The 21,263-nt window shown below is 40.7% G+C and overlaps 1 protein-coding gene across 3 annotated transcripts in view; it reads right to left on the reverse strand.

Annotated features, from left to right (window-relative positions):
- Nucleotides 1–21,263, reverse strand: part of NR3C1 (nuclear receptor subfamily 3 group C member 1) — a 488,758-nt gene that overhangs the window by 152,298 nt on the left and 315,197 nt on the right. The window contains exon 1 of one of the 3 annotated variants that reach the window (XM_078352754.1): nucleotides 2,247–2,394. The exons of the other annotated variants lie outside the window; for them this stretch is intronic. The gene's annotated coding sequence lies outside the window, so the exon portion shown is untranslated. Of the gene's footprint in view, nucleotides 1–2,246; nucleotides 2,395–21,263 lie in introns of those variants that run through there. 3 annotated transcript variants of the gene reach the window in all.

The following is a 21,263-nucleotide window of genomic DNA, read 5'->3' on the forward strand; positions in this document are numbered from 1 at the left end:
GAGCAGGATGTAACACTGGACCAGTGATCTGAATCACTTAATTACACATTTAAAATATGTAATGTGCTAGGTAAAAAGTGCTACAAAGAAATAAGGTCATAACAAGGTAGTAAGGCATCTGACAGATATTTGAAATTCACAAATGTTTGTCCTGCAGGATTTTCAGGTGGTGGTGACTGAGGTGGCAATGAGGATGGGGACAGACTTCCAGTCCTGAGGGGCATCTCTGTGGAAACATCAGAGCCTGGGTCCATGGATCCCTGCCATGGTGGGGACACAACTCAAGTATTTCTGGCCGCACGTCAGCACCCTTAGGCATTTCCAGAAATATTTAGGGGAAAGGCACTCTTTTAAAGGCTGAGGTAAAGCAGGGACACTCACAATTGGTGAAGTGTGAGACGCTCAGGATGAGCTTGTTTAAACAAAGTCAGCCAAAGGGACTATTAACGCAAACGGTTCCCCATGAATTCAATGCTTTTCTTTAAGCGACTTGACTTCTGTGGCTACTTGTTATAACTATTTCCAGGAGCTGCCCTTGGAAGACTTGGTTTTTATGAGGTGCAAGAAAAACCATGACTCAGGTAAATCTGTCAACATTTTTCCATAGAAAGTTTATCTTTGGAGGCTCCTCCCACTGGGATCCTCTCCATCTGTCCACAGCCTGCTGAGTAACCCACTAACTATTGCATTCCCAGCCCCGTGTTTATTCTTTATCCTATTCAAACTTAAACAAGCTCTAATGGGAGAAAAGTGATCTGATATATAATGTCACCTACAATGACAAATGACTGACAGTAGCTCGATTAAAGGAGGATGTTTGGGGTCCACAATGCCTTAGTGGAAAGGAATTGGGCTAATTATGAAATTCTTTCAACAAGACAGGCCATCGGAGGGAGGCTTTTGGGCAGGGGAGCTTCCTGGAATCTGTTAATGATATACCCCAAAGGCAACTCAACTGACTCATAAAGTTAACTCTGATGGTACTGATGTTACTGGAAGCCCTAAGCCCGTGCTGCCTAACATGTACAGAGTTTTATTTAACATATTCTTTTGAGCTAGGCAGAGCAGAAATGATCATCCCTCATTAACAGCAATGATACTGAGGATTAGAGATGACCACTTATTTGCCCAAGTGCCTCAGCTAGTAACTGATAGAACCAGCCCTAAATATACATATATTTTAAATTTCATCTTGTCAGGAAAATAAAGTCAGAGTGTCCAACACAAGGTTGTTTACCTTGGCTGTTATTGACATGTTAGAATAATATTAAGCTGTGAGGGGCTTAAAGATCAGCTCAATTACCTGATCTGTAAGCCACTCCCTTGCTCTCTTTCCCCATATCCAATCCTTCAACAAATCCTGCAGTCTTCACATTCAAAATAAATACTGAATATGACCACTTTTCACCATCTCCAGTGCTCCACTCCATCTGAGGCCCCACCTCTCTAACATAGATGGTTGCAGCAGCTTCCTGACTGCTCTCCCTCCTTCCACATTTGCCCCTCTCCAGTTAATTCCTCACACACCAGCCGGAGGGATCCTTCTGAGAACCTAAGGCAGGTTAGGTCAGTCCTTTGCTTGGAATCTTCAGCAGCTCCTCACTGCATGAAGAGTCAAAGTCCAGTCTGCATCTGGCCCCTGGCTGCTTTGATGGCCTCAGCTCCAGTTCTCTTGCTCCAGCCAGACTGTTTTTTTCTGTTCCTCAAAGTAGCCATGTACCTTCCAACTTCAGGGCCTTTCTACTTACTATTTTCCCCCTGCCCCTTGAGACTTCCAGATATTCACATAACTGGTCTCTTTATTCAACCCCTGGTCAAACGTCACCTCCTCAGAGAAGCCCCATTCCTAACACTGTCTAGCCCTTCATTATGTTTTAGCTCTCCTTCTAGCACTTTTTACCTAACACATCCCATACATTTTAAAATGCGTTGTCTCACTCTCCTCTCTAGATGGAAGCTCCATGTCAGCTTTGTTTTGTTCACTGCTGTATCTTCATTGCCTACAATCGCACTTGGCACATACTTGCTGAATAAATGAAACTGAGAAACTCGGAGAAACATACTTCTTTTTAGATAAAGCCCACAAAAATGTTTTCTTCCTGTTCAGTTTAACTATCCAGCACACAGCATCAGTCTTGTGACTATCTTTATTTTCTGATGCTCTGCCCTCCGCGTGACCTTTAGCAAGTAACTTTGTTAGAACTCACTTTACCCAGCTATAGAATGGGAATAAAAATATAACCTACCTTCTTTCTCAGACACTTTAATGAAGCAGAGTCTTCTTTTTCTTTGAGGAAAGGAGCCAGGCAGATGAAAATTCCTGTTATTAAAGTGCAACTGAAGCCTCAGGAGGGTAGGAGCTGCATTTTGTTCCTCCCCATTCTTGCACAGAGCACACATCATTACGTGCTTATCGAAGTTAATATCTGTGGGACATAAACTGCACCTGCCTTTGCAGCAGTCACCACAGAAGCCGGCCCCTTTCCTGGGCTAACTGCTCTGAGAGCACCAGAATGAAATCTGACTTAGATGCGACGCAGATTCCTCTTTCCAGAAGAAGGAAACTACACAACTCTTGATGGACAAATAGCTACCAATGATGAGCACAAACCAGAGAATGTCAGAAGTGAAGAAAATTCAGATCAGAAGATTCTGTCTCTTGGGTATAACTTTTTTTTGGAGAAACCCTGACTAATACAGCGACTCTCCTAATTATGGCGAATTTCCTGGTTCAGCTCAGAGCCACTGATTCAGCAGATATTCCCCTAGTCAGATCCCAATGGAAACCAATATGTGAAGTCTGATGCTAGGAACGTTATCATGGTCAAAAAGGATTTGAAAACTAGATGAATGTGCACATATTCACACTAAGCAATTTTCATGTCTGCCTTCACCACTTTCCCTTTTCTTCTCTTACCCACTTTATCGCTCTGTTTCTGTTCCTTTCCTACTCATGCCCCACTGCTTCTGTTGGACACATGGGCACTTTTTGGTCCTGCAGGGGTTGAAAGATTCCTGACCTTCTAAGGTCCAGTGAGTTGGCATCCGAATAGCTCAGTTTTCTCCTTCTCTGCCATTTAAAGAAGCGTGTTGTAATTTCCTCAGCAGAAGTGAAAGTGATTAGCTTCTACTCAAATGTCTGCATAGGCACAAAAATGAGGGCGAGAGGGAGCAAGAGAAGAGGAAGAGGTACCTTTTGATTGGGGTGAAAGCAAACCCTTACATAACCTGACCACACAATAGGAGGAAATGAAGACTTGGGTTCAAGGGCAATTTTGTCATTGGTTATAAGTCTGCGTCATCAAGCAGGTGCCAGAAAAATAAATTTTATTTTGATTTTATACTTTCATTTGAACAACCGGGTTTTCCTAATTTCTCATTTCCAAAAAAGATCTTTACAAGAATGCACAATTTATAGTTTGGAGAAGAATAAAATATTAACATACCTTTTGTTTCCCTTAAAACATAATACCTAAATTAGTGTGATACCTTGGTTACCATCCTACACATGTATTTGGATTGTAAATGAGCTTGGTTTTTAGCACATTTGTAACAGCAGAACAAATGAGTGTTGCAGTACATGGACAAATTGATATTAACAATGGTGGCCTTGAGAAAGTTTCCATCCCAAGATGTCTGATCTGCAGACAGTTGAGCATTCACAGCAGTTTTGGCTTTATTGACTTCCTTGGTCCCAGTCAGAAGGTTTTCATCTAGTGCATTCAGTTACCCTGATTTCTAATTACAATAGAATCTTTCAAATACATTTGTTTCCAGAGAGCTTGCCTGAGACAGATTAAAAGGCAGAACTTGCAAAGGATGTCATTGTTTCACATAAAAGATCTGTGGAAATTATGCCTAAACACGTGTTGCCTTTTTATTTTAAAAGCTGCTACATGCAAAATAACAGTCAGGTCAATCAAACAGTTACCACTATGGCAACAATCAGTTATGGCACATTTGCAATTGTTCTAAAAAGTTAATATGGAAAAGTTACAAGAATTAAGTGGTGATGTTTTACTTAAGAAGTAGAAAAGATTTGCAAAAAGAAACAGCCTCTAAGAAACTTGTTACTGTAGTTGTTGAAAGAATATGGTCAAGGTCTTTACCCATATTAAGTGGCTCCACAGGACATAGTTTCTTTAGATTTTTTAGCTTCTACAAAAATGCTGATTTGTTTTAATATTTTGGAAACCATAGTTTTTTTTTTTTAACCAGTGATCTTATTTTCCTTTTTGCTTTTGTTGGTAGGAAGCTCAGAACCCAATTTACAATCTCTAGTGACTCCTATAGAACTTTATATTTGTACTTCTTTTAATTTCTTTCTTTCTTTTTTCTTTCTTTCTTTCTTTCTTTCTTTCTTTGGGTTGGGAGTAGGGTTTAATTTTCTCCTGGATTTATTTCCTTCCCAATATTTTCTCTTCACTTTTATTCAACTGTTTCTTTTGAATAAATATATGTTCTTAAAAGCTGGGATGAAGGGAAATGAAGCATATCTGGTCTCAAAGTGATAAACTTAACACATCCCAAATCATCACCCTAGTGCTACTATTTATCTCATCTCACTATCTTTTTAGTACAATACATTTAGAATGCTGTCCTCCTTCTTGAAATTTTGAAAACTGTTTAATTCTTCTCTGAATTAATGTACACTGTACTTAGATTTACATTTTTTTTTTTTTGAGACAGTGTCTTACTCTGTCACCCAGGCTGGAGTGCAGAGGTGTGATCTCGGCTCACTGCAACCTCTGGCTCCCCGCAAACTCTGCCTCCCTGGTTCAAGCTATTCTCTGCCTCAGCCTCCCAATTAGCTGGGATTACAGGTGTGCACCACTACACCCAGCTAATTTTTGTATTTTTAGTAGAGATGAGTTTCACCATCTGGGGCAGAGCGGTCTCAAACTCCTGACCTCGTGATCCACCCACCTCGGTCTCCCAAAGTGCTGGGATTACAGGTGTAAGCTACCATAACTGGCAAGGTTTACATCTTAATCTTTCATATTTTCTTTGTTTTTATCTTTTGCCTCAAAAGAAATTAATCTGCACTGTGACCTTAGTTTCTATTAGTCATCAACTTGGGGACTAACATGACGGCTTCAGTGTCAGTGAGTATCTTTTTCTGATAGTTCCAGGAGGGGTGATTAATCTCATCCGATTCATCATGTTCTTTCACTCTGTCTGCCCAGTGACTATGGCCTTGCATTTATTTCTTTACCATTTAATTCAACTTAATTATTTAGTATTTGACTATTTTATATTCTCTCTCTTTCTTCCTGTCTCTCGCACAGAGCTTTCCTTCTCTGTTTCTACTCAGTCTCCTTCACTGGTCTCGGCTCACTGCAATGTCATCTCCCCTACATCATAATGATGGAGTGCCTCAGGGCTCAGTCCTTGGGTCTCTTCTGTTACCTGCAAACACCCTTACCTTGGTTGGATCATTCAACCTAATGGCTTTAAATCGAATTTCTACACTGAAGACTGAAATTTATGTCAGTAACTTGCAGGTCTCTTCCAAATTCCAAACTCACATATGCAATGACCTACTCATTATGTCCAGGTGGATATCCAGTAAGTATCTTAAACTTACTCAGAACTGAACTTCTGATCTCTACTCATAACAAACAACTGTGTTTTACCTTCAGCCTTCTCCTATTCACTTTAAAGCAATCCCAGCCCAATGCTTTCAATTGCTTATGTCTTTGAAAGTCTTGGAATCATCCTGAGTCCTCATGTTCTCACACACCTCACATCCAGGCCATTGATCTGATCCTGTGATTTCTAGCTGCAAGATACATCCAGCTCTATCCCATATTTGCTTAGCTACTAGTGGCATGACCCCAGTCACTGTCATCTCTTGTCTGGGTCAGCAACAGCCTCTTTTAGTGCTGGCCCTGTTCCTACTCTTGCCCTGGAATGTGCTCTTCTCCATCCAGCAGCCAATGGGGTCATGTGAAAATGCATCCCCAGTAGAAAAGAAAAGCCTTTTCACCTCACTCACAGTTAAAGCCACAGTCCTTACAACAGTCTTTCCAACCCTACAAGATCTGGCCACCGACCTCTCTGAGACTCCTACTCACTCATTGTGCTTCAGCCACTGTCCCCTCCCTGGCCTCTCTCGGCCACATGCCTCTCGCCAGGCAATGTCGCTCTGTCTGCACACATCCCTCAGTTGCCCTCACTTCATATCCCTTTAAGATTTTTGCTCAAGTCTGCTCTCATCAGAGACTCTTCTGATCAAATCCCTGATCATCCTACTGAAACTTAAGGCTCCTCTTCTAGCCCCAGCCTCTCTATCCCCTTTCTTGTTTATTTTTCTCTGTAGCACTTATCACCATTTCAGATACCAATAAATAAGTGTAATACCACATAGGGTATTACACTTATTTATTGTCTATCTCTACCTCCTTCTTCCTCTAGAGTATAAACTCCATGAGGGCAGGGCATTTATCTGTGTTGTTTATGTTGTCTGCTGAACACCTAGAACAGTGCCTGATACATGTGTAGGTAGCTCAAAAACTATTTGTTGAATGAATGGATGAAACCAAAACTCTGGCCTCATTGTCACTAATTCTAAACAGTTAAGCTAATGAAACAGAGGGCCATCCAAAATAAATTAATAGAATGAAGCAAGTCCCCATTGCCAAAGCAAAATAGAAAATTAAAGCAATAACCAGTTAATTAGGGCAAAGAGATTTTTTTTTCTTTTAACTGTGTTATAGGATCAAATAGGACCATGGGACTGAAAGAAAACCTGAGCTCTCCCACACTCCTGCCTCCTAACTGCAAGAGCGAAAGGACGCATTCCAACCATGTCAAAGAGGATCTTTTCTGTGTTAAGGGTATTTGGAGAAATACTCTAGTTTTTCAGTCATTCATATTTTTTCTTTTTAATGTTCAACCACTCACCATCTGCTTCCCTTCCTAGAAAAGTCACATCTTTACCTTAAATAACACTGAAATGAAAGGCCAACTGTGAGTACACGCAAACTCTTATTTCTCTGACTATCTGGCCCCAGATAGGAATGAAAAAGAGTGCCATGTTTCTCAGGTGTCTAATGTCAAAACAATGGAAACTCTATCAAAGGTACTAAAAACTTTAGCCTTTTCCTAACTTATCCTGAGTAATTTCCTTGTAAATACATTTTTTCTATTGTAAGTTAAAACTTACTTTTCTTAAAAAAAAATAGAGGGCCAGGTGCGGTGGATCATGCCTGTAATCTCAGCACTTTGGGAGGCTGAGGTGGGCAGATCACTTGAGGTAAGGAGTTTGATACCAGCCTGGCCAACATGGTGAAACTCTGTCTCTAGTAAAGATACAAAAAAATGAGCCAGGTGTGGTGGTGGGTGCCTGTAGTGCCAGCTACTCAGGAGGCTGAGGCATGAGAATCGCTTGAACCTGGGAGGCAGAGGTTGCAGTGAGCTGAGATTGCACCACTGCACTCCAGCCTGAGTGACAGAGTGAGACTCCGTCTCAAAAAACAAAATAAAATAAAATAATAGTGGAAGAAACTGCTAGCTCATCTTTTAAAGATATGTATACTCTAAGTCAAATTCTGTTATAGCAATGTGCTATAAGTTTTAAAAAATCTCATAGGGTAAGATTTTCTGGTCAAGGGGAAGGTCTATTTTTTGCTAAAATATTATTTATGTTAGATATTGCTTGAAATCGATTTAAAACACTGGCAAGTTTCCAGTGAAACAAAAGAGTTGCCGCATGAGAGAAGGCAGGTTAGACTGGAAGTTAGGAGAATTGGCTGGAATCTGGTTCCCATTATGTGATGAAGCCTCTGGATGAGCTTGAGGCAATTTCTGTCTTTCTGGGCTTGAGTTGACCTGTAGGACAAGAACTTCAGATGTAAAGTAACTATGTATTCTTTCATCCCTAGAATTTATGATTCTGTGTATAGTTTAAATGGTTTTAGCCTGAAGTTTTTATTTTGATTTTCTTTCTTCCTCTTTTCCTTTTTACTTCTTCCTTATCTGCTTCCTTCCCTTCCTTTCATCATTACTTACATTTTGCTTCTCTATTTATTTTGATTCTTTCTCCTTTTTTCTTACCTTTCCTTTGTCTTTCAATTATTTTCTTACCTACTTCTTTGACTTTTTACTTGTCCCTTTTCCTTTTAGGTTTTTCTGCCCTTTTGCCTTCATTTTTCCTTTCTACCTTCTTTCCAGCTTTCTTTCTTCTCTTTCTTTCATTCTTTTTCTCAGCAGCCAATCACTTGACATTTTGACAAATCCACAAAGTAGCAGTGGTTTTATGGGCTGGTATTAACACCTATTATGACCAGTCAGGCATTGCAAACTGATGTGAGTGTCGATAGGCCTGCTCTTAGGCCATGCATGGAAAGTAGCCAAATCTGCACATGGCTATTATTTAATGATGCCCAGAGTCAAACAGGAAGCCTTCTGCAAATTGCCTCACAAATTATACAGTGGCTCCCTGCCTGCTTGTTATTGGCATGAAATAGGTTTGTGAAACCAGCTTTTGACATCCAAATTATTTCCCTTTTACTCACACACACACGCGCACACACACACACACACCCCTCAAACCTACCTTTTTAATATATTTTAATAAAAATTAAAAATATATTTAGACAGAAAATGTCATAATCAAAGAAACATAAACAAAAAATTGAAAAAATATTTACAACATAACGACAATCACAAGGTCTGATTTCCAAAATGGGCAAAATGTTATTGCAAATTATTAATATATATAATTTCAGTAGAAAATGGAAAAGTTAAGAATAGATAATTCACACAGAAGGAAATAAAAATGTCCAGCAAACAGTATTCTCAACCTTAGTAATGAAAGAAACTCAATTTGAAAGGGTCATTGTTTTTGAAAGAAAAAATTTCTTGTTTTAAACAAAGTATAATGCTTCAAACTGGCCTGAAGAATAATATTAGTGTATATTTTCTCTTCCTTAACTTTTTATCTTAACATGTACACTTTTAAAGTTACTAAAAATTCTTTCTCCTAATAAACGATTTTGAATTTTGCCCTCTTTGACGCCAGTTCTCTTAAAACTCTAGGTCGTAAAGAAATTGGGAAGTATTTTTTCTGAGTAATGACCCATGCAAGCCAATTTCTTTTTTGTTTTTAAGAGACAAGGTCTCATTCTGCTGCTCAGGCTGGGTGCAGTGGTGCTATCACAGCTCATTGCAGCATCAAACTCCCAGGCTCAAGGGATGCTCCCACCTCACTCTCCTGAGTAACTGGGACAACAGGTACACACCACCACACCTGGCTAATTTATTTTATCTTTTGTAGAAATGGGACCTTGCTTTGTTGCCTTAGGCTGGTCTCAAATTCCTGGCCTGAAGTGATGTTCCCACCTTGCCCTCCCAAAGCCCTGTGATTATACGCATGAGACACTACACCTAACCTTGTAAGCCAAGTTCTGCCAGACTGGGTCACCAATTATTCTTCTTTTTTCCTCTTTCTTACTAAAATGCTCAGAGTATTAGATATCATTATCCTTATTCAAATATTTATTATAAAACTGGAAGGAGCTGGACCACCTTGGAAATCTTTTTCACTTTTATCTCTTACTTAATCAGTATAATAGAAAGCTAAGAGAATAGGATTTTGAGTCAGACTGAACCTAGCCTTTCTTAGCTCTGATATTTAGTATTGTGTTTCCTTGGGTAAGTTCCTTATTCTCTTAGGGCTCAATTTTCTCATCTATAAAATAGGAGTAGCCATAGCATCTCTTTCATAAGGTTGTGGTGAACCCTCACTGCTATTATGAATGTAAAGCATACAGCAGAGTGCCTAACACAGGGCAAAATAAATAAGCTGCTGAGAGAATGTCAATGATGATGAAAGCTTACAGAAGTAAGGAACTGGTCAGAACTGTGATGATAACTCCATATAGATTTACACATTTAGAAAGAAGAGACCGAATGTCACTGAAATCCCAAGCAAAGAACTTTGCAACTTATTCAGGATTTGAATCTAAGTCTGTTGAAACCCCACTGACTCAGTACAATGCTGAATGATGTCTTATTCTGGTGAACAGCCAGGCTGTAAAATCCCTCACAAATTTAAATACAGTAGAGTGAGGGAAACAGATCAGAAAAGAGAGTGACAATAGTCAGAACAGTAGGGGAGGCAAACACACACCAAGGTCTATGTCTAATTTTGATACAATATGGGTCAACATCTAATAATATTCCTAAGACGATGAGAGGTAACCTTGACAACCCAGCTGATGCAGGCACTGAAAGAATAAGAGATTCACAGGGAGAAACAGGAGAAAATCTGGGCCATTTTCTTGGTTAGTGCTGGCTCATACCTTTTGCTCTGTAGAAAATTTCTTACTACTTGTAAACCAAAGTCTTTTACTATTTAATTAACAAACAAACATCTATTAGACACCTGTTATATGCCAAGACAATAGGTTAGGACTTTGGGGATGTAGAGGTCACCTGCTCACAAAGGCTGTCAGGGAGGACATTCCTATTCACAACCAAGTAGGATACAGCTTAAACCACACAGCTTAATCCTGCAAGCTCAGTACTCCTAGTGAAAGCAACAAAAGTCACTGATTAATTTTGACTGGGATAATGCTAACAATAGCAACAACAAATTTAATACTGATAATAACAGACTAGGTTTTGCTGAAGCAGCCAGCAAATCTCAGTGGCCCATTCAACACAATTTTATTGCTTTATCATCCTCCACAGCCATGTATTAGGTTGGTGCAAAGGTAACTGTGGTTTTGCCGTTACTTTCAATGGAAGACAGGTGACCTGTCTCACACAGCCATGGAATGCCACCATGGAGAGCAGGCAACTTCCTCAGCTGCTGTGACAGGAGAATAGAGCATGGAGAATTGAGTGCTGGCTCTTAAGAGTGACTGGCTATTGCAGCTCACTGGCCAGACCCTAACACATGGGCTTACCTAGCCTGTGACTGGGGTGAGGAGTGAATTGCCCAGAATACAGTCTTAGGAGGCTCTCGCTCTTGGGACCATGCAGGTGTAGGGTTGGTCTCTGTGTGGCTCCTTGTCAAAGCTCCTTGTATTTTTCACCTTAGGTACCTCACTGGTCTTACCCCAGTCCTGGCCTAACTGAAACGGAGTTAGGAAATGTCATGTTCCTTATGTTGAGGTAGGGGAGGCCAGTTTTGGGGAGTACTAGAAATGTCTAGTAACCTAGACTTGAAACCTCAACCTTGTCTGTGACACTTCCTTTTCTCTCCATCTTTCTGGTCCAGGCAGTCACCAAATCTTGGGATTTGAATCAAACATAACAAAAGCATGAATATGTCAGTTACTCAACTACTTGCCAAGAGTTGTGCTATGCAGGCTTATGCTCACTGATTCATTTATTCATTCTTCAGACAGCCCTATGAGGATGTTCTATTACTATTTCAATTTTCAAAATGAGAAACTTGAGGCTTGGAGAAATTAACTTGCCAAGGTCTTCATGCATAAGAGGCAAAGTTGAGATCTGAACTCATATTTGACTACAATGCCACCAATCATTGTGGGAACTCACACTTATTCAATATTCAAAAAATTTTAAATAACAGTGTGGCTACATCAGTCCAACCCATAAGATAGTTGGAGCAGGCGGGGGGCGGTGGCTCACACCTGTAATCTCAGCACTTTGGGAGGCCAAGGCGGGTAGATCATGAGGTTAGGAGTTCAAGGCCAGCCTGGCCAACATGGTGAAACCCTGTCTCTACTAAAAATACAAAAATTAGCTGGGCCTGGTGGTGCTCATCTGTAATCCCAGCTACTTAGGAGACCGAGGCAGGAGAATTGCTTGAACCCAGGAGGCAGAGGTTGCAGTGAGCCAAGATCCCGCCACTGCACTCCAGCCTGGGCAACAAAGCAAGACTGTAACAACAACAACAAAATAGTTGGAGCAAAAAATACTGACTTGCAATTTGTGGGAAATGTATATTAGAATCATCAATGATTTCAAGCTTATGTCATTGATAAAAAGTGATGGTTTTGTTTTGTTTTGGATTTTCACATGAGAATGCAGGGCCATCTGTTAGTAGAAGACGTAGGATATAGAATAGGGATCAAAAAATCTTTACTAATCAGATGTGTGATTAGGGCAACTCTCTTCCTGTCAGTTTTGCCAACAATCAAATAAAGAGATGAATCATACCTTCTAAGGTCATTGCCTGTATTGACATTACAACATTTTGTGAGGATGGCAGAAATAGGGAAGATAGGGAAGAAAAATATTTTAAAAACAAAAATATTCTGTAGTAAAGCTGAAGCACTGATATCTCAAACTAGACAATGTCTAACTGCTAATATTGAAGCAAATTTTATCATAATATTTCCAACATTGAGCCATAAAATCATTCCTTAATCAGACAAAAAAGTAAGGTTAGTTGGAAATATGGCAAGAGTTTTCCATGCTAATTTGGCAATGATTAAATTTTCTTTGGTCGATGTGTTAACAAAAGTGTTCATTTAGGGTTTGTTGTGCAGAAAATATAGAAGGAGTATGAATGGAGTTAAAAGTTTGACTCCTCCTGAGGCTACATGGGGCAATCACAAACGGCTGAAATGCTGAGACAGTGAAGATAAAGACAATAGATGCTACTACAAAGGACCTGGGGGAGAACGACTTGGTTTAATTAAGGAGGAGGAGCATTTGAAGCAGTCATTAAGGATGAAGTCTGCAATGCCCATGAAAACTTTGCCTTTACATTGTTTTCTTCTTTTGGTGAAAACATCTGGCAAAAACATGTTGAGAAAAGAAAACTTCTGTTTTGTGCAGCAGGATCTTGCTGTGAAGAGAGGAAAACTTGAGCTAATTACAGGATGTCTGCAAAAAGAAAGGGCTAGCTTTATATCAGACCAGTTTTTCTCCCTACAGGGTGGACTGTCGAGTATTAAAAAGCAGTGGTATGCTGTGGGAAATAAGTATGGGGTAGGAAACGGTGAATTGCATCTAATCTATAATACCATACCATGACGGTTATTAAAACAGCGTTCAATATATGCTTGCTTTTATAAGTGTGCCAAGAAAAGAACAGACAACTTCGAAACTTATATGATAAAGACAGCAAAATTGTACATTTTCTAATATATAACATGTTGCAGACCTTTTATTGGAAATGTCCCAGCTATTGTACTATAGGGAAGTAAACAATATATCTTTTGGCATTTTGTTTTACATTTATTTTAAGACTGCAGTATCCCAAATCTCTTTTGAAAATTCCTTTTTCAATGTCTCTTTAGCTCCTTTTGCCTTTCCCCACAATCCTACATTAATTTCATCTCTTTTCCAGAGTCCTGTAGATTCTTTAACCTAAAAAAGCAGAAGCAAAAGAAAAAAAAATGTCTGGGGTAGCCTGGTCCTTAACTCTCTTGGGGCATCCGTGCAGCCCTCCTACTAACAGCGAAATGTCAAGACTGGAGTGATAGACACCCAGGAGGTTAAGCTCATCCCCAGCCAGTTAACAAGTTCTACAGATAACTAACCATTCTAAAAGGATTAGGATTTGATTTAGGCAGAGTGATGTTTAATCCCAATGGCCTCTTCCTATGGGAACAAGATGCTTAAAATCACCAGGAGGACACTTTCTTTTTTTATTATTATGATATTTTAAGTTCTAGGATACATGTGCAGAACATGCAGGTTTGTTACATAGGTATACACATGCGATGGTGGTCAAGATGTCCAAATAGGAACTGCTCCAGTCTGCAGCTCTCAGTGAGATTAATGCAGAAGGTAGGTATTTCTGCATTTCCAACTGAGGTACCCAGCTCATCTCATTGGGACTGGTTAGACAGTGGGTGCAGCCCATGGAGGGTGAGCAGAAGCAGGGTGGGGTGGTGCCTCACCCAGGAAGCAGAAGGGATCAGGGAACTCCCTCGCCTAGCCAAGGGAAGCCTTGAGGGACTGTGCCACGAGGAACGGTGCACTCTAGCCCAGATACTATGTTTTTCTCATGGTATTTGCAACCCACAGACCAGGAGATTCCCTCAGGTGCCTACACCATCAGGGTCCTGGGTTTCAAGAACAAAACTGGGTGGTCGTTTGGGTAGACACAAAACTAGCTACAGGGTTTTTTTTTTCATACCCCAGTGGCACCTGGAACACTACAGAGACAGAACTGTTCAATCTCCTGGAAGGGTGCTGAAGCCAGGGAGCCAAGTGGTCTAGCTCAGTGGATCCCACCCCCACAGAGCCCAGCAAGCTAAGATCCACTGACCTGAAATTCTCACTGCCAGCACAGCAGACTGAAGTCGACCTAGGATGCTTGAGCTTGGTGTGGGGAGGGGCATCCACCATTACTGAGGCTTGAGTAGGCAGTTTTCCCTTCACAGTATAAACAAAGTCACTGGGAAGTTTGAACTGGGCAGAATCCACCACAGCTTGGCAAAGCTGCTATAGACAGACCGCCTCTCTAGAGTCCTCTGGGCAGGGCATCTCTGCAAGAAAGGCAGCAGCCCCAGTCAGGGGCTTATAGATAAAACTCCCATCTCCCTGGGTGATTGCACCTGGGGGAAGGGGCAGCTGTGGGCACAGGTTCAGCAGACTTAAATGTTCCTTCCTGCCCGCTCTGAAGAGAGCAGCAGATTTCCCAGTACAGCACTTGGGCTCTGCTAAGGGACAGACTGCCTCCTCAAGTGAGTCCCTGGCCCCTGTGCCTCCTGACTGAGAGACATCTCCCAGCAAGGGTAGACAGACACCTCATTTAGGAGAACTCCAGCTGGCAACTGGCAGGTGCCCCTCTGGGACACGACTTCCAGAGCAAAAAACAGGCAGCAGTCTTTGCTGTTCTGCAGCCTCCACTGGTGATGCCCAGGCAGACAGAGTCTGGAGTGGACCTCCAGCAAATTCCAGCAGACCTGCAGCAGAGGGGACTGACTGTTAGAAGGAAAACTAACAAACAGAAAGGAATAGCATCAACATCAACAAAAAGGACGTCCACGCAGAAACCCCATCCAGACCTCACCAACATCAAAGACATAAGGTAGATAAATCCATGAAGATGAGGAAAAACCAGTATAAAAAGGCTGACAATTCCAAAAACCAGAATGCCTCTTCTCCTCCAAAGGATCACAACTCCTCACCAGCAAGGGAACAAAACCAGACAGAGAATGAGTTTGATGAATTGAGAGAAGTAGGCTTCGGTAATAACAAGAAGAAGGTGGGTAATAACAAACTCCTCTGAGCTAAAGGAGCATGTTCTAACCCAATGCAAGGAAGCTAAGAACCTTGAAAAAAGGTTAGTTGAAATGCTAACCAGAATAACCAGCATAGAGAAGAACATAAACTACTTGATGGAGCTGAAACACACAGCAGAAGAATTTCGTGAAGCATACAGAAGTATCAATAGCTGAATTGATCAAGTGGAAGAAAAGATATCAGAGAATGAAGATCAACTTAATGAAATAAAGCATGAAGACAAGATTCAAGAAAAAAGAATGAAAAGGAAAGAACAAAGCCTCCAAGAAATATGGGACTATGTGAAAAGAGACTTTCATTTTCTAACCGTCTTCTGGAGCTAATTGAATGAAAAAGGTGGATTCCTCCCTACCCCCATCTCCAGAATTTGGTTATTTTTTTTAAAAGTGTCTTATAAAGGGCTAGGTCAGTCATGACCTACCTCCTATTTGTGTGACATCACCTACACTGTCACGCTGAGCCCTATGGACTCAGGGACTCAGGGACTCTGGCTCCTGTAGTCTGGTCTCCTGGGACCATGCTGCACCTTGCCCATATTCCTTGCAACTGATCCTTCATCCATCACAAGCAGTCCACTGTCAAAAATTTAGATGTCCTCAGACAGATCCAGAAATGCAGAATGCCTTGGAGAATGTGCCTCTTTATTGATCTACAGTGACATTCTCTCTAGCTCTCTACCCTTCCCACCGCTCCAGAACTGAGCCATGTCATCTGCCATTTACTCTCATTCTGGCAATGTTGGTTTCCTTTAAGTTGAGAACTATTTCTCCATAACTATGTGTGTATCATAAGTGAAAAAAGTATGAAAAAGGTTGTGTGGCTTTTCTGTTCTCTGCCTGTTCCCTGCCAGTTGTTGATTTGCAGCCTTTCCAACAGGACTATTAACTTCCCAAGGGCCATGACTGTGTCTGCTTTTGCTCATCACTGCAAATCACTGTCCAGAGCCGAGAACTGTTTCTGGCATATAGTAGATGCTCAGTAATTTTCCCTGTCAACCATGGGATCATAGGAACGAATGCCCTTACTTTGACCATGCACTGTACTAGATGCTTTGAGTACAGATATGAATGAAACACAGCTCCTGCTAGGAAACCCTGAGAAAATGACTGTTCTTTAAACACGCCTGTCACTGATTTGGCTTTAAGCAAAGCAAGAGAAATAGAAGTTCCCATCACAGATCCGGTTTAGGGATCCTAAAAGAAATTGCTCCCACATTTCTCTCCTATTAGCCTGACAGCTTGTGGTATTTTCTGCATTTATTAACAAATGAAAACAGCAATGACAAGCATAATTTATGGGCACTCACCCTATAATGAACAATACACACAGTGTCTTGCATATATTCTAGAATATTATTCTCATAATTGCCCCTATACACTAGGTATTATTACCATTTTATTGCCAAGGAAAGAGGTTCAGAGAAGTTATGTGCCTTAGTTGGTATAACACCTACACAGCTGGCAAGTAGAGCTAATTGCTTAGAATGCTGACCCATTAGAATTCAAAGGCCAGACCCATAACCATGCTCTGTTCTACTTCCCACTCTTATCTTAAGGCTAAGTCATTTTGTCAAGAAAAGGCAACACACCAACCAGTATTACTTGGTCTGACTCTGTCACTTATAGAAAATGAAACTGGGTACATTTTGATTTGATTTTTCCAATGATTCATTGACCTGGGTAGGTCAAATGTTGTACCCTACTGAACTGAGGAGCTTGGCACTCCCCAGAGGTCATAGAGCTCATGAGGGGCAGACTGCTAGTCTGTTTGGATCACTATACGGTCCTTTTTCTACAGTATAGAGAGGGAAGCCTCCAGGAATTTCAGAAAGACATTTTCTGTTTCACATTTTCACCAATGGATGGGATTCCATGCAGCCTTTTTGTGTTTTGGCCAAAGGAGGCCAAACTAGTGATTAGAAAAACATCTGACCAAGAAGGCTAATGATAGTTTTGCTTCATCTGAAAGAGAGGGAAACAGTCTGCTTTCTAGCTTCTTCCCCGCTCTACACCAGGGGTTCTCGACCTCGGGTGCTTTTTGCCTACCTAGGGCAAATTTGGCAATGGAGACATTTTTTATGGTTGTAACTGGGGCTGGGAGGGTGCTACTGGCATCTAGTGGGTGGAGGCCAAAAGTGCTGCAAAATACCCTATCATGCACAGGGCAGCCTTTCACAACAGAGTTATTTGGCTCAAAACCCTTGTTTTAAAGCCATGTTCTGACTATCCATTAAAAAACAAAAATTCTTGTTCTTCCAAAAAATATAGAAAACCCAGACAGTTCAATAGGCAAGATGTCTAAATTCATTATATAAGCAAGTTGTATAGGATCACTGAAAAGAAGGGAGACGGTTTACTTACTTATTTGAATATGATGTTGTAAAACAAGTATTCCTTCTCCTCCCCAGTAGGAGAGGCTTAGATAGTATCTGATGTTAAAAAAGAAACAATATTTGAAAACAAATTCTTGTACTGCAACTAATAAAGTATCAACTGAGGTCCTTTTTCTGTGTAAATAATGTGAAAGAAACCAAATGATGCGGCTAAGCTTTAATGATTCAGCGAAGTCAACACTAAGCAGATGGGCATGGAAAGTTAAAATAATTTCCTGTAAACAAAAAGAAATATGCAATGAGGTTAATATAAACCTTTAATTCACCACCTCCTTTCTGAGGCTTTGAGAAGCATGTCATTTAGAGATAATTCTGCTTACGTGGCACATGGTCCATGCTTTCTCTGCTATTTGTTTTGGGGAGGTATGTGGGTTACCAAGAGTTCATCATCTTGTTTTTAAGTATCCTGCAGCACATGTCAGGACACCAGAGAACTGCTGCTGCTTGGGGTGTGGGGAATAACCGGAGCTAAGGCTTCACACTCAGAGACTGGGGTGCAATCACTCCAGGCCCCACAACAGCAGCTGACCTGTCTTCTGAAGTCACGTTTTTCTTTTCAGTTTTCTCCTTAAGCCTATGTCTTGTTTCTTCTTATTAAATCATTCAAGAAACATTTAGTTGTTTTTCAACCTAAGCTAGATTGTGTGTTAATGCTAGAAGTATGTACGGTGATGTGGAAACCAGAGAGACACCATTCCTGCCTTCATGGAGCTGCTAGTACAGTAGGGGAGAGAGGTAACTGATAATCTCATAAATGACTATTCAGTGACAGCTGTGGTAGGTGTGATGGGGAACATAACCTAGGATTTGATCAGAGCACACAGAGGGGATCCTGACCAAGTCTCTATCAGTGGGGTGAGGGTGGGGAGTATGAGATGAGGATCAAGCTGGTTAGGGTGGCTTCTTTAAGATTGTGATGGCTAAACTGAGATCCATAGGATTAATGAGTGGTCCAGGGAAACCATGTTCCAGGCACAACAAGCTATCTTATATAGCTTCTGTTTGCTTATACTTTTTGCTCATGTGTAAACTTACCATGCACGTAGGACTTTATGACTTTTTGAACTCCTGCTACTTCTCCTTATAACCTTATTCTCTAATATTTTCTACTTCACATGTATAAGAAGGAGAAGGGGGTTAGGTCAGTTTAGTTTTTCACCCTAGCTTTGTTTGACTTTTGAGTTATTCCTGTTTCTGCAACTAGAGCCAAATTTCTTCATGGGTAGGAGTCAGGGTCCTCAGACAACCTTGGTTTTCATGTTCTGGGAGGCTTCTGGGCAACTGCCACGTGACAACCCTTCTTTTATATGGAAAAATGTGAGGTTTTGAACTGCATGGCAATGCAACACTTAGGCTATTCTACTGCCAATTACTATTTACCCTAGTTAGAATAAGAGGAGGAAAGAAAAGCATGAGATAGTCTTTGTCATCTTCATATCTTCCTCTGTTTCAGTCATTTTGGATCAAAAAAGCATGACACCCTTCTCTTGTCCCTCTCACCTTCATCTTCACTGAGCTGGGCTGTGATGGATCTGCCTGTCTGTGCTTCCCAAAATAGCATACATCTTGTTTGGATTCCTCAAACAATTCAAGGAAATACACCTTATAAACAGCTGAGAAACACTATGGATAATGTCTTAGTATTATTTAATTTTATCCTGAGTAGAAAATAAAAGAAACATTATTGAAAAACCCTTTTGGATGAATCCTGTCTTTTAGGGTTTACAATCTTTTCTCCACGTCTTGTAAAACAACTAATTACCTAATTTATGGTTAACAAAGAGGGAGGAATCTCTTACTTTAGGCCTTCAACAGGGAGGGATGTCACTGACTGCTTCTTTTGTCCTCACCACCGTGCACAGCATGGGCTGGGCAAATGGTGATGCCTAAGACTGCTCCTTGAATGTTTAATGAGTGGAGGTGGGAAATCATGAAGTCCTAGTCCTGCCGAACTCTTGGGAATCTCACTACCTTACTCCCCTGCATACCATTTTTATTCTTCTGTTGTAGCACTTATCCCATCACACTGTCAACATCATTATCATCATTGCCAACACTTGTTTTGAGTTGCCTGCTAATGGTTGTTATCAAAAATAACGTTGGCAAACTTTCAGAAGTTTGATTGTCTGGGCCATTGTGTATCTATCCATTTACCCATTCATTCATTCATTCATTCAAACATCCAGGTCTCTGAATAAGAGAATCTTGGTCCCCAAGTTATTTAAAGTCTACTAGCACCATTTTGACAACAGACAATTTCTTCTTGGAGGTTTGAATTCTTAAGCTACATACAAGTGGGAGAATGAGGGTGGACTGGGATTTAGTGGGGACAGGTGAGAAAGAGACAGAGAAAGTGTGTGCCTGCGTGTGTGCCTGTGCCAATGTGCATACACATGGTAGCAAGCAGGTACAGATTCGTTTAGCAGCTACTTTTGAAAGAACAGACTAATAAGTAAATAAAATGATTTTATGTACATATATATGCATATATATATTTTATTTTTGAACCATAATTTTTTTGTTAACCATAAAGTGTTTGTTAACCATAAATTTTTTATTTATATATATGCATGCATATATATTTTTTTTTCTGGAAAAATACCAAGGTCTTAAACAAAGATCTTTCCTGAGAAGCCACAAATATTAAAAGACACACTCATTAAGGAGAGCATGCACAAAGAGGAGAAACTAAAGGGAAACACTGAGAAATAGGGAGATGCTGAGAAATGCCAAAGGACCTTAATGAAAAGGAATGTGGTGGAAAAGGGGAGAGAAAGCAAAGCCCGCCATGCTTAAAAAAATCAGTGAGCGCCTAGCTCATTTTTTATTTTTGCTTATGTAAAGACAGGGTTTTGCCATGTTGTCCAGGCTGGTATCAAACTCCTGGACTTCAGTGATCTGCCTGCCTCAGCCTCCCAATGTGGATTATAGGCATGAGCTACCACATCAGCCTGCCTGCCTGGACTTCTACAATGAACTTCTATAATAACTGGTCTGGCCCATCTATGTTGACCACCTGTTCTCCTCTGACTCAATGCAGTTTTCAGACACCTAATAGGGATTTAGGAGACTTGATGTCTAGTCACAGCTCTGTTGGTACCCAGGAGTATAGTCTCAGGCAAAACAGTTATTCTCCCTAGCTTCTAGTTTCCCTGTTATAAAATATTAGGATTACTCTCTGTCTCTCTCTGTGTACACATACAGATGCTCATTGACTTAGGGTAATGTCCTGGTAAACTGATGGTAAATTGAAAAAATTCTCTGTCAAAAATGCATGTAATACACCTACCCTACTGAACATCTTAGCTTAGCCTAGCCTACCTTAAATGTGCTAAGAATACTTACATTAGCCTATGGTTGGGCAAAATCATCTGGTAATGCAGATCACTGTAGAGTATCAGTGATTTACCCCTCTGATCGCTTGGCTGACTGGGAGTTGTGGCTTGCTGCTGCTGTCCAGCATTGCAAGAGAGTATCATACTATACATTGCTAGCCTGGGAAAAGATCAAAATCCAAAATCCAAAGTATGATTTGTATTGAATGCATGTCACTTTCACAGTATCGTAAAGTTAGAAAATTATAAGTTGAACCACTGTGTGAAGAAACATCTCTGTGTGTGTGTGTGTGTGTGTGTGTGTGTGTGTGTTTCTTTCCCAGCATTGTAATGATTAAGGAACATTGCACAGA

Source organism: Callithrix jacchus, chromosome 2, assembly GCF_049354715.1.
Source record: "Callithrix jacchus isolate 240 chromosome 2, calJac240_pri, whole genome shotgun sequence".
Classification (NCBI taxonomy): Eukaryota; Metazoa; Chordata; class Mammalia; order Primates; family Cebidae; genus Callithrix; species Callithrix jacchus.